Here is a 14,772-nt window from a genome sequence, read left to right as displayed (position 1 = left end):
ATGAGCGTCCATTGTTTCCCATTTCTTGTTCGCCTTATCCCTAAAGTTACAGTTCTAGACACAGGCTTTTTTTGGGGGGGGGGGGAAATGTCGTGGCAAGCAAGCCCTACAGTTAAACAAAAACCAAAACCACCCCCTTCTAACGGGGTGATATGATATCGATCAGAAAAGGTTTTGTGATGTGTGTCAGGCTCAACCTTCGGCGAGTCTCTCGTTAAGGGAATGCAGCCCAACGCCATTGGTTGTGTTCCCATGTTGTTTTAAGGCCATCCAATCGATCGGAATAAAATATTTTTGGCATCCAATCTGGATTAACGCACTTCCAGACAATCTAGTCTTGCGGGATGCAGGCCTTGTAGCCAGTCAAAATTCCCATTTTAAACAGAGGATAACCTGTTTACATTTTGAGGATAACCTGTTTAAATTCATGGATTCATCCAGAGAATATTTATATGTATATAAAGATGTAATTTTATATATTAGTTAAGAGTGTGGTTAACCTTTGCACAAACACATGTGAATTGCTCACCCAGCCAGTTATATCAAAACAGACTTCCACATATACTGTAACGTATGGGTATATATGGAATTATATGTCCAATAATTGTATATATTAGCAATGTATATTCTTCACAGCGGCCACTATTCAATAGTGAGCCACACTTTCTTAAACCCACTGATATTAATGGAATTTCAGTGCATAACACTGTGCTCTGAATTATGGCCAGTTTGTTAGTGCCAATGTGATCTATTCAGTACTGACATAACTATATATAATTATATGCAATACATATATTATGTACATGATATACATAATATATGCACTTCCTTAGTCAATGGTCAGAGAGGAGTTTATTATTATTGGCCCATTTTGCAGAAAATTCCTTAAATAGAAAAAAAGAATGTGTAAGGCTCATAATACAATAATGCAATATATGGCACTCTGTATATATGTATACAATGTGTGTGCTTGTACTATTATATATAACTTGCATTTATCTCTGTATACCCCTGAGTTGCCCTCTCAGGAGAAGGTCAGCTCCCTGGCCAGAGACGTTATTTTTCTTCCTCACCGCCATTCTCACATCCACACACGCACCATTTTTAACTGCCTGTGGCCTCGTTGGCGGATTATAAATGTCTTCTTCTCGCTGTGATTTGTTTAATCCGTGGAAATGGTGCTGGTCCTATGTAAACAAGCCAAGTGCGGAATGAAGGCAGCCACCCATGCGTGGCCAGCCTGCCTATTTGTCAGAAAACCTTCATAAATACTGAGCCGGGGCTGGGCAAGGATGTGATGTCTCCATTTTTGCCAGGAAAGGGCACGAGGAAGACAAAGCGAAGCAGTGCGCCGTGTAACCTTTAAGGGACAGATAGAGTGTTGTGCTGCTCTTCGCCAGAGACTCGCTCGCTTGCTCGCTCCCCTCCCTCTCCCTCTCGGTAATTCACCGCCAGCGAGGATGGATGACGGGTTATCCAGAGTATCTAGACCCGTTTCTGCGTGCAGCATGTATGTGTGCAAAGACAAAGTGACGAAGACAGTCCAATAATATCTTCGTCCCTGAACCATTCTGCAATCCAGCTCTAATTGTCTGGCAAGCTGACACGCTCGCATCCAGTTGTGGGGCTTTTGTGGGGTTTGGAGCGGAAAACGTGGAAAGCTTGGTAGGCGCACCCAGAAAGCGTCGGATCGTTCTATGAAGAAATTCGCCTTTCTTTCTTTCTTTCTTTCTTTCTTTCTTTCTTTCTTTCTTTCTTTCTTTTTTCAGAGGTTTACTTTTTCAGTTATCCGTGTTGCTGGACAATACCTTATTATTTTCTTAGGCTCTGCTTCGCATTGATCCGATCTTGTGTCCGCTGGAGATTTTAAGAGAAACACATATGTGTCTGATCAGAGCAGCAATTACTGTACCTCCTGTAATTATTACAGTCCTTATTTATTACAAAAAAGTGAGAAAATGTCGAGTATTAAAACGTGAAAGCAGCTATTAATCAAACCTTTACACCTTCTTTAGCTCAGGCGTGATGGTGGGTATTATCATAAATCTACTCTGATAGTAACACAAGAATAATGAGTTCAGTAATGATAGCGATGATGATGATAATGATTTTAACCAACAAAGAATAGTGTAGATTTATTGCTAATAACGTGGTACAGGAACCTCTTCATTAAAAATTACCTATATGTACTCCTCATGGTTGAAGATGAGATTGCCAGGAGTTGTTTGGGTGCGTAGTGGCGCTCCAAACAACTGCTAAGGAGCAGCAACTTGAACTACACTAGGTGAATGGTGACCCGGAACTACTTATAATGCCGATTTCTAAAGTAGGCAGCTTGATATACACTGTCCAGAAACGCCCCTAAATAATTCGGCTTAGTTCTCGCCTTTCCCCTACCCACCCGCAGTAGGAGAGCTAATTCGGGTATAACCTCCTCCATACATACACACACACGCACAAACACGTGCGAACGTGTTATGCCCCAGTCAGAATTATTAACAAGATTCTTGGAGAACACATGCATGAATTTGGCCTTGTTTAGAGAAAGCGAGGCAGAATTGTGAATGCCGAAAGGCACACTTGGCCCCAACCCTGCGAATGAAATATACCCACCTCCCAAGCTACAGGGAAGCAAGTCTTCTGCACAAGACTTTAACTCTACTTGCTTATGAGAATCTTGGTTTAGCTCAGCAAATTTGAAAATATTTGCATTCAGGGGAGGGAGCAAAAACAGCTCTCCCCAAAACTTCAAGGGGGTTCATTGATTATTTTTTTTGTTTTGAGTGGAAGATCGACCTGATTCTGGCGTGGTAGATTTTAGTTCGTCGCTGTTTCATTGCCTTTACGGGAAGGACTGTGGAGTAAATGTACTGGGGTTGTATATTGCTGAGTTCGTAGGAATTATTGGCTTCTGGGATGGGGGGGGAGGATGGGGGAAGGGAGGCTTGGTGCAAGGAGATGAGGGTTAGACAAGCGCTCCGTACAGTTTGAGGATACACACACTTGAGCCATTACAGCGCACAGAATTAATCAGTATTTGGGGACCTAACAGACAATGGGGGCTTGCTGTCATGTCTTCGCCTCGCCACAGAGCAAACGCAAAGGCAAGTCGGCGGCAGCGCCTGCGCTCATGCGCTCCTTCCACTAAAAACAATAAAGGTCATTTTCTACTGAAGTCTGACGTGGATACTCAAACACACACACAGGCTTTGTGGAGTTTATCCTTATATTTAAAGTTTAAAGTCTTCACGAATTTTACAGGTATTCAGGTAAAGGCCCCTCCCCCCCAATTCAGGATATTTGGAAAATAAACTCACTACTGGGTCTGCTGCCACCATAGTTTTATGCATTTCATAAGTCTTAATGCCTCTCATCCCTAGTTTTAAGGAGTTATATCGACATTATTTCACAGGTATTGAATGTTACCCAGTCCTTACACATCGATACGTTTATTTTAGCTAGTTATGTTCCACCACCCATTTAAAGGGGTAGAGATGTTAGTGGTTTGTTTGCTTTTTAAATTATCTTTCTTGTTCTCGGGTTTGTTTGTTTGTTTTTGATATTTTATCGCAAATATGGAGAGAACTTTTTTTTTTTTTTACAAAACACCATGAGCTAATAAGATTGAATGTAAAATAATTTATATACTGTATCACCCATTAACAAAACCCTGATTCTCCAGAATCGCCAAGGGAGTAGGCAGAATACCTGGGAGTATGTCACAGAGACTTACAATCATATCATGGTTGAATTAGCGTTTGGAGGAAACTTAAAGGACATCTAGTCTGCCCTACTGCTCAGTGCTCACTTACTTGAGGAAATCCAAGAGCCCTTATTACAATATCAGTAGTAATTTGGCTATTTACCTCAGCGAAACGTGACTTAACTCTCTCTCTAGCTGCTTGTGTGTATTGCAGGAAGCTGTAGCAGGTAAAGATTCAGGCTTCGTCGGGTCTCTGGAGAGAGTGACGAAAAATAACCACCTCCTCCCCAGTTATACTCCTCTCTCTATTATTTTAAGAAATATCAGCCTTTAAAGTGATAACAAAATTTCCAAGACTGATTCACGATGCGCCCAATATAATACTGACATAATTGCCTTGTGTTACATAATAAACAAAACATCTGTAGCATTATAACCTTGGTGATGAGTTATGAAACCAAGGTATGGGCCAATTAGCTGGCTGGTATTTTTTTTTTTTAAAGTAAGACTCTATAAACATCGGTTTTAAATTGTCCTAATTAGTAACTTGCTCATTAATTAACTTTCTGATTAATTGTGTAGCAATCTAATTTGCAGATGAGGCACTTCAACAGTAATACCTTGTAACTCCTTCGCTTGTCTTTAACATTCTCCAGCATTCAAGGCCGTCTTAGACCGGCTGGCCATTCTAGTTACAAGGGAAACGGGATGGTGATGCTTATTTGAATATGGCAGTAAGAACAGGCCAGGGACAAAGCAGTCGCGAAGAAAATGCGCACTCATGGAAAAAGATTCTCTACCCAGTGAAGCTGGGCCTACAATCATTATTACTATACTATCATTATACTAAGTGCATTATACTAAGTGCATTGTTTTAACTGGATTATGGGACCCGTCGCAATTTTACAGTACAGTCTATCTGAAACTTTTTATATTTTTATGTTGAACTTCACTTACTGCGTCCCCTAATCCAGTTAAGCCAGGTCTTTGGTCTTGGGCTGCTGTCAAATGTTTAAAAGACTGATGAGACCGCTGTAACTGGAGTTACCCAAGCCCATTCCATAAATTATGCCAGTTACTGTTATGTAACTTTAAAGACCTGATTCTTAATAGATTTACTTGTAAACAAGCCCGATGCACCTAATCGGAACTTACTTTGGAATTGTGTGTTGGGGTTCTTTTTACTAAGTGACTGGGAGTAATGAATCCATTGACAGCCACAAATTAACAAAAAGGAGAAAACAGCGCACACCCAACACCAAACTTTCAAGCCAGTGCAATTGATTTCAAGGAAGCCTCCTTTCAGCTAAGCGTGCTTAAGGAAGCAATCTTCAAATGCGACTTTTAATCGGATGAGTACGATGTTGGTGGCACCGTTGGCAGGCTGACTTCACCTCTGGTTTCGAGGAATGTGCTGAAGGTGATTCCTCCCAAGCCATGCATTATTCTCTCGCCTCATTTAGGCGAGAGAAACTCTTCGCTTCTTTTTATACCTTCCACTTGCCACCACTATTGAGATTCTTAAATCAAGCGACTAATTGAACCATTAACCAGTTAAATTCGAGTCAGTTAATCAACTTAAAACCCAAACTGGGATGCTAATGGATGGTAATAACAGATCAGATTCTCTCTGTATATTTCATGCTATTTGTGTGTGTGTGTGAAGGTGCAATGTAGCTTTAGCATTTCCCTTCTCAACCAGTAACCTTTTCTCCTCCTCCTCCCCCCCCCCCATTTTGTTTTTCTTACCCCAGGTGATTATGAGAAGCTGGAGGTAATGTAATAACACCAGACAATAAAGGAATAGCGGGCGACATGTAAACCACAGGGTTGGCTGGAATTGAAATATCTCATGGATGGTTTGATATATTTGCATCAGAAAGCCGGGCAAGATTTTCCCGGCTTCCCCCGATTGGCTGCGTTTCCCCCACCAGAGCTATTGTGGCCCGGGTTTGTCTGTGGGGGGAAGAAGAAAGCGAGAGAGAGAGAAGAAAAGCCTTCCCCCCTTATGGCAGATCATTCTCTAAGTGAATAGAGATGAAGGCAGGGATATTAAGTGACTCTATAAAACATCCCGGACACAATTGTGTGATTGATGGAGGACAAAGTGGGAACAGCAGGACACACGATCCTGGGAGAAGGCGCGCTGTCAATGCGAGAAACCCATCTCTGGAAACAGCTTCTCCTGGAGGAGTTTGCAGTCTATTTGTATGAGTAATCAGCTGAGCCCCCTCTCTGTCAGCCGTGTTTACTCACTGATTTTCTCAACAAGACAACCATTGACACTGGATGGATGGGGCTAATCTGGCGCAGAACTGGCGGCTTTGCAGAGGCTACAGGTCGAAAATGGAGCGCCGCGCCAGCTTCACCTCGCCTAATCTAGCGGCTAATATTTATTAGAGCCAATTTAGAGCGCTGCTCTCGCAAAGAGCAAGCAAAGGCGCGGCTACAATTAATAACGCCACCATCGCCCATCAGATGAATATAGAAATATAGGACGGCGAGGAGAAGGAGGGCGGGTGCTCGGGAGAAATCTATAACCCCCCACCCTCCCCCCCAAAAGTGGTCCGCTGCCAAAGGCTCCAAGAAATGCCCAAAGCAACTCCCGGGGAAAGCGCTTGGCGAAGCGCATTTGCGCCGGTCCTGCGATTCCTTCGCCATTGTGCCCAGCGAGGGGGCGGGGGGCGGGGAGACATCCGCTTGCTCCATGGTCTTTTGTGTTGCAAAGATGCGCACCTCCAGCTTCCACTGGCTGCCCGGAGCACCAAATAAATATAGGTTAGTCCTAGATTCAAGAGTTTACACACACATTTGGGCCATAAACATATATTGCCTCCCTACCAATATTTACCCTTGTGATTACAGTCCGGAAGGAAGAGAGAGGCACCCAGAGAACAAACAAACACACACATACACACACACACACACACACACACACACACACACACACGGGAGGGTAACGTAGCAAAATTATCTATAAACTGAATTGGATATGAAGTATATCTTAGATCGCTGGTGTACATCATTAACAATGCTCTATGGTCATGTGTGCACATTCCCCTCTATTTGTGCCTGCCTATACAATAATAATGGGTGCTTGGCCCATTAATGTATCTTTATCTGCAACAGACATACAAGGAGAGTCACTTGCATAAAGGGTTTGCTGGTACATTGGAGAGGGCTCCTTGATTACCCACCTGGAATAAGCGGGCAAGTTGCATATCAACATCTGTTCGACTAAACGCATTACATGCACAGGCTGGGGTTATTTGCGTGATACAGATGCTGATGCTACACACATGGACACACCAAAATGGAATTATGCAAACTGTTATATATGTATGTAATATGAACATCTGTTATATTAATGGCTCATATAAATGCACATACACAATGCCAGAGTAGCCTTAGTGGGTGGAATGTGGATTCAAATCCAGGATGCAAATCCCTTACAGCCGTCAAATGTGCATATTGCATTGGGCAGATCACCATCTTCCCTATTGATCTTGGACTTCTCAGTGCTGGTGGGATAAGAAGTCCTGTTCTGAGTTCATGGGCAGGATCAATAAATAAATAAATATATAGTGTGCTCTCTATTTTATACATACTGTAGTACATAATGCATATATATATAATATGCATATTGACCACATGTAATATATGTGTTTATATATACACCCATGCATAGAATGCATGTCAGTATCATGCATGCATGAAGTATGCATTTCTCTGTTGTACACACATCAAATTTTGCATATATAGTAGTTATTGCATGATGATAGGCACCCATCACACATACTGCCGAAAATTAGCCACACTGGCTTGTTGCAGCAAATGTTAGCAAGATTCTTGTGACACTTGAAAGATTGATTGGGGGCTGAGCTCTTGTGGTCTATAGTCTGCTTCATGAGAGACATAAAGTGGCCTGGAATGCAAAAATGCCTGAATTAATCACTGTATATTCGTGTACTGCATGTGCGTACTATAAGCTTTTGTACAGATTCAGCACACACACTTGTACATTGCATATTAGGGATACCATATGCAATGGATGACCATCTGCGGAGTCTTTGCACATTCAATATTTATCAGAATATAACAAACATTCCCCCACATATCATCTCAGTCACATGTCATGCGTGTGTGTGTGGGGGGGGGGTGTAAGTGTGCAGTTCATAGATTATAGACATCATATACATTCATCTGCCCCAAAGAACTGCCGGTGTGTCTGAGATTAGGATATCTCTTTCTATACTCTACTCTGGCTGGTGTGGGTCGGGGGGGGGGGAGAATCCACTATTGCAGAGGGTTGGACTAGATGACCCTCTAGCTCCCTTCCAATTCTACAATGCTATGATTCTATGACAAACTGGTAGCTGCCATGTCTTAAAGGTTAAAGGAGAAAGTCGCAGGGAACCTCCTCACCCAGGTCAGAATTCTGGAAGGGAGGGTGGGGCTTTAACCTTTCCCTCTCGCCATCCTGCGCCAGATATTTGCTGGGGGCCAGGGGAAGCTCCCACTCTCCCGGATGAAAGCCTTTTCTTCCAGCGCCCTGGGAGCAAAGGGTTAAAGCCCTCTGCCTCTCAGGGTTTCCCCGCGCGTGCTATTTTAGAGTCTGGCCGGGGTGGGAAACACGTCAACCGCCGGCTTGCTGCCGCTGCTTGTCTTGCTTGGCCCCAACTTTACGCCGCCCTCCCGACAGAGGGCGAGGCGGCCGTGCTGGCCGGCTTGTGGCGCAGAGCCTGGCCGGCCGCCGCCTTGCCCTTTGCAGCAGAGCGCGGCCCGGGCGCCTCTCCTGCTGTCCCCCCGGCGGCCGCTCGGCGCTAATTGCTCGGCTCCCTGCCTGCCCACACCTCGGCTAATTCCCCGCTTCTCATTCTGCGGGGAGGCGGCGGCGGGCGGGGCGGGCGGGGAGCAGCGGCACCACGCCGGCCCCTCCTCGGAGCGCGCGCCTGATTCCGGCGTGTGGCGTCCATCAAGGCCTCCCTCGAAAGGGCGGTTCGCTAAATTAGCAGCTTGGCTGTATAATCAGGCTCTGGCCGTCGAGGCCGCTAAGCTCGCCCATAGAACCAGGTGAGGCTGCAGCGTCTAATGGGCTGGGAGGTGTGACGGAGATGCTAAGTTGGCAATTAAACCTCACCGATATCATTCGATCGCGATTTTAGGGCAGCGTCAGGTTATTACCGCTAGAGGGGAAAGAAGGCGAGCGAGATCTCTTACATATAAAAGCAGATCGGCATTAAAATTAGGAGAAAGTTGACATCACTCTAAAACGATTCGGCTCTCGCTTTCCTCGCTGGGATCTGTGAGGCCCCAAAACATGTTGAAACTCATTTTTATGTTTATTTCTGTTTTGGCTCCCGCCGAGTATACGCTTATAAAAATGCCGGTGTTTGACCGGATCCCCCTAAGAATCAAGAGCCTCATCTAATTTTTTTTTTCACACGCAAGTACACACCCTCCTGCAATGTAGGAAAAGTCCTATGAAAAATAGATAAAGTGACCACATGACACAGATGTGCGTCCCTAAGTGCTAATGCGTATACACGTTAGAAGATACGCGCGCGAGTTTTTTCCTCGTGCTGGGGGCAGGGATATTGATCATCTGAGAAAGGCGGCGGGGGGGAGAAAGAGAGAATAGTATTTGTAGTGTAAGCCCCTGAGAGATGACACTTAGATAGATTTACTCGCCCTTGGTCTGTCAGGATAAGAGAAGCCTGGAGGAATGGAACGCTTGAGAAGAAAGAGTTAAAAGTAAACTTAATTTAGAGGTGAAAACAAAAGGAAAGGGTAAACATTTAGAGAAAAGGTTACTTAAAGTGTAGCTCTGAGCGCTGAGACTCCTAACTGAAAAGCGCTGCTTGTGCCATACAAAGCTCAGCAGCATCACCTCCCTCTGAAATTTCCTTTTAAGTGTAAACACCTTGGGTTGCCTGCCTGTTAATGTACCATTTAAATATATTAACCCATGTACATACTCTATTTAAACAGCTCTCTTCACTAGAAAATATTTTTTCCACATTTAAACTTGAAGGCCATTTTCTATTTATTCCAAGGGAAAAAAATGTCCCATGGTGTTTGATGCACTTAAATACCTAAATTGAAATATAACCGAAAAATATTATTAGCTTTATCTGCTGACACAAGGGAGGCAGGTTAAAGTATTTTTCATTTAATTTAATAGTGAATACAGCACTTAAGACACTTGATGATTTATTGATCAAATAGAAATCAGGGCATCCAACAGCTACTTATTTAATCCCCATTCCCACAATTAAATATGATTTCCCTCCTCCCTTTCCCACAATTTGTGCACCCAGCCTTAAGGCTGTCAAAGACTGGAAAGGGTTTAGAGACACTTAGAAGATTATAAATCTCTTCCCACCCACCCCTTCCTTCCCTCTATGAAGGATGGGCAATCCATATGAACCTCCATTGAACTGTAAACAGGATTTTAATGGACAGTAATGGCTCTGTGGTTTTTAGCTATTGTTCCAAAATGACCAGCATGTTTATGGTTCTTGTTTTAAAAAAACAAATCAGAAAATTAGAATTAAATAAGTAGCTGTTTGATGCCTGGTAAAAAGGGCTTCAAAAGGTTTTGCATACATACTGTTTTTACCTCTTGGTTGCATGGTAGTTCAGGTGATTAATTCACAAAAGTAAACTGGGGTACCTGTTATATATGAGTAACTGAAGTCTTATTTTAATGTAATGTGGGCTAGAGGGCTGCTCTATTAGGGCAAAGTTAATTTATAGTTAACATAGTATGGGTGCTGAGCTGGGGCTGATGGGAGTTATGGTCCAAAAGATTTGGAGGACACCAGTTTGGCAAAGGCTGCCAATATCTACCTTCTGTTCCCAGCTCATGAAAATGACGATTGTTGTATTTGTAAAGCACTATGTACACTATAGGGCTATATAATAATAAGTGCAGGAAAATGTAACAGAGCCTAAATGAGGAGAGTAAGGTCACATCCCTTGGCAGGCCTTAAGTTGGGGTTCTATACTGTAGTGAGAGTGTAGAACTCCCTCTAAAATCTAGGATTCTAGGAATGGTTTCATTGACCAACCTAACATCACTTTGCTTACTGTCCCAAACCAAATTCTATTTCTAACCCTATTTCTACCATCCAGTGAAAATCCTACACTACACTCCCTGATTTGTTTCCTCTAAGAGTTATACGCTCTATTGGCATGACCCATGGCACTCTATTTTTTTAAACATAGTTTTTAAATGAAAATTAATAAAAATCTAACATGGTTGCATTGAGATTTAGCTTTGTTTACATTAGAGCTTATGACATGAAACAATTACATAAAATTTAAAATCAACTATAAACAATGAGATAAACATTTCTAGATATATCAACAAAATTGTGTCAAAGTATGTATGCCAAAATTACTACATACATGAAATGATGGATAATAACGTGTATTGCTTAGATTGGTGACCATAAATCAAAGTTATTTTGCATCAGTAACAATTAGAATTTATAAAGTTAAAAGGCTCACAATACTTTTAAGTACTGACTACAGCTTCAAGTACTTTTGAAATATCACTTTTAGCAGCATAGTACAAGTTTAGTCCAGCAAATAAGAGTGATGCTCTTAGACCCGGTCGTACAGAGACAACAGTATTCACACAATTATAACTTTGAGGACAAATATGAGAGAGATTATGGTGATTAAGATCAAGAGCTTTGATCTGGGAATTCCCATTTCAAATATATATATATATATATATTTATATATATATATTTATTAAAATTTTTAAACATAAATGCAGAAATAAAAAACAATGAAACATATATCATAACATATTTTCTTAGCTTCATTGGACTCCCTCACGTCTCCCGCTCCCACTTGCATCATTGTCAATTCTTACCCACAATTTATCATCTTGTTTACATTCTTATATCCCATTCATTTAAAATATAATCTAATAATCCTCCCAAAGGTTTATATTTTTTCCTCAGTCTCACTTGTCATCCTAATTCCATCTAGTTTAGTGGTGCTCAATTATTTATGATCTAGCATCCTTCTTAACATTCAACCAAATTACAATGCTTTTTTAAATAAATCTTAAATTTCTTCCAGTCTTCTTCAACCTTCTCTTCTCCCAGGTCTCGGATTCTGCCGGTAATCTCGGCTAGTTCCATATAGTCTATCAGCTGCATCTGCCACTCTTCCAGTGTGGGTAGATCTTGGGTTTTCCAGTGCTTAGCGATAAGTATCCTTGCTGCTGTTGTTGCATACATAAAAAATGTTTGGTCCTTCCTTAACACCTTCTGGCCGACAATACCCAAAAGGAAGGCCTCTGGTTTCTTAGTGAAGGTATACTTAAATACCTTTTTCAGCTCATTATATATCATTTCCCAGAAAGCCTTCACTCTAGGGCAAGTCCACCAGAGGTGAAAGAATGTTCCTTCATTTTCTTTACATTTCCAACATTTATTATCAGACAAATGGTATATTTTGGCAAGTTTAACTGGGGTCATGTACCATCTATATATCATTTTCATTACATTTTCCTTCAGAGCATTACATGCAGTGAAGTTCAACCCAATGGTCCACAACCTTTCCCAGTCCTCAAACATAATGTTGTGCCCAATGTCCTGTGCCCACTTTATCATAGCCGATTTAACCATTTCATCTTGTGTATTCCATTTTAACAGCAAGTTATACATTCTTTTCCCATTTCAAATATAGATCTGCCATGAATATACTGGGTGGCTTTAGGCCAGGCTTACACAATATGTGATCCAGTCACATGTTCTCCTTGTTTTTGAAGCCCCAGGCAAGAAAAAATATAAAGGTAAAGGGACCCCTGACCATTAGGTCCAGTCGTGGCCAACTCTGGGGTTGCGACGCTCATCTCGCTTTATTGGCTGAGGGAGCCGGCGTACAGCTTTTTAATAGAGACCCTGGTTATATCAATGTTGAAATGCCTGGTGGATCAGGCATTATGTTGACCACTATTCCTTGCTTCAGCAAACTTTATGTAAATAGGTTATTAATAACACTGGCATACCTTAGTACTGAGATGATGGCCATGTACACATTGCCATATTAAAACTCTGCTAGCTTGTTCTTTTTCTCAATACAGATCAAAGCTGGTTTGGAGAAACACATATCAAAATAACATTTCTTAAGAAATGACAGGATAGATATGGACTGTGGCTAAAGCTGTGTGTACAACAGTTCAAAAACCAATGGCAGGAGCACACTGGATGCAGAGCAAACAGGAGTGTGTACACAAATGTGTGGTGTGCAGAGCAAACACTTAAGAAATAATCCCAAAAGAGGTGCTTGTTTTGGCATCACACTAAAATTGGAATGATACACAGAAGATTAAAGTGACTCCTACGCACAAATGACACACACATTTATAAACCATTCCATATTTGTAAATACTTCTAAAGGGGTAATTAGAATATGGCAAAGGAATAACAGAGAGGGTAGACCTTAACCCCCCCCCAAGAACATAATTCAGATATTCTAAGCAGCTCATCTTGGTAAAGGTTGTTAAGATGGATGAGGAGCCATTGTCCTTGGCAGACTTAAAGCTAAAGACTAACACCACCACTGGTGCTATTTAAAATTTATCTATAGGGCAAGCAGCAAGCTCTACCATTTGGCAAAGGGAGGTGGCCATCTCAGAAAGTTGATTTTGGGTGTCATGAAGGGGTGTTTAATTATTATTACTGTATTTTTATTGCTGGGCATCTGTGGAATTTTCTCTCAGCTTTTGAAAACACTTGTCTGCCGTTGGGTACTAGGCACCTTGGGGAGAAAGGGAGCAATTTGTTGTTCCACTACAGGTTGCAGAGTCCTTTGGGTCAGCCTGAGATGCACATAGTGCTTTACCACACAATTCTATGTCTGCTTACTTAGAAGTTAAGTCCAATAGTTTTCAATGGAGCACTTAATCCCTCATGTCTTGAGAACCACAGCCTGAGAGTATTCAAAGCCTATTGTGCATTATCCAGTTGGAATCTATATGTGAAGTGCTTTGGATACTCCAAGTCTGCAATTCTGAAGACATACACTGGGGAATAAGCTCAGCTAATGGTGCAGTCCTAATGAAGTATACTCACAGGTCAATCCTATACAATTCAATGGGGCTTTCTCTCAGTTAAGTAAAGTTAAGATTACAGCCTAAGCATAAGAAAGAATAGCTTGCATAAGACCCCTTAGTTGGTTTGTGGCAGAGTAAAGCAGGTGGCGCTGCGGGTTAAACCACAGAGCCCAGGTCTTGCCGATCAGAAGGTTGGCGGTTCGAATCCCCACGACAGGGTGAGCTCCCGTTGCTCGGTCCCTGCTCCTGCCAACCTAGCAGTTCGAAAGCACAAAATACATAAATAGGTACCGCTCCGGCGGGAAGGTAAATGGTGTTTCCATGCACTGCTCTGGTTCACCATGCTGGCCACATGACCCGGAAGCTGTACGCCGGCTTCCTCGGCCGATGAAGCAAGATGAGCACGCAACCCCAGGGTCTTCCGTGACTGGACCTAATGATCAGGGGTCCCTTTACCTTTTTAAAGCAGGGATATCTTGAATCATAACTTGGGCCCATGCATCATGATTTTTAGCATGTTTCCTCAGAAATAAGTCCCACCGAGTTCAAAGGAACTCACTCCCAAGGGTCTGCATTGGATTGCAGCTTTAGGCTTAAAACTACACCAGTGATTTAGGAGTATGTAAGGAAGAAGTCGACCTGAGCTAGTGAGGTATTATAATAGTTTGTGCTGGACCAGGGGCATCTATGTCCAAATTCCTACTCGGCCAAAAATCTCACTAAGGCTGGTCCTATATACAGTGGTACCTTGGTTTTTTATCATCTCGGAAGTCGAACAGCTTCTGGTCCCCCCCCCCCAATTTTCTCCACTGACTTTGCAGAATGCCCTTTGTGCCTCAGTTGTCAAACATTTCAGAAGTTGAACGGTCTTCTGGAATGGATTATGTCTGACAACCGAGGTACCGCTGTACCGTATGCCTATTTAGGAGCATATATGGGGCTTGCTTCTGTGTAGACCTGCATGGGACTACAGCCTAACCTACCTCAC

The 14,772-nt window shown here is 42.5% G+C and overlaps 1 long non-coding RNA gene and 1 pseudogene across 3 annotated transcripts in view; one reads left to right on the top strand and one right to left on the bottom strand.

Moving 5' to 3' along the window:
- The window catches only part of LOC307226922, a 43,920-nt gene extending 37,979 nt beyond the window's left edge, over positions 1 to 5,941 (top strand). For both annotated transcript variants that reach the window (XR_013843700.1, XR_013843701.1), the window contains one exon: positions 5,458 to 5,941. This is a non-coding gene — a long non-coding RNA (uncharacterized lncRNA). The remainder of the gene's footprint in view (positions 1 to 5,457) is intronic.
- Positions 5,942 to 14,384: 8,443 nt separating this feature from the next.
- Positions 14,385 to 14,772, bottom strand: part of LOC307226522 (actin, cytoplasmic 2 pseudogene) — a 5,792-nt pseudogene continuing 5,404 nt past the window's right edge. Inside the window, exon 3 of the transcript XR_013843877.1 lies at positions 14,385 to 14,772. This exon is cut by the window's right edge and continues 2,349 nt beyond it. The product of XR_013843877.1 is annotated as an actin, cytoplasmic 2 pseudogene (transcript).

This window comes from Podarcis cretensis, assembly GCF_951804945.1.
Source record: "Podarcis cretensis genome assembly, chromosome: 11".
Lineage (NCBI taxonomy): Eukaryota > Metazoa > Chordata > Lepidosauria > Squamata > Lacertidae > Podarcis > Podarcis cretensis.
Note: the sequence above shows the minus strand (reverse complement) of the source record. Positions and strands in the feature narration are given on the sequence as shown.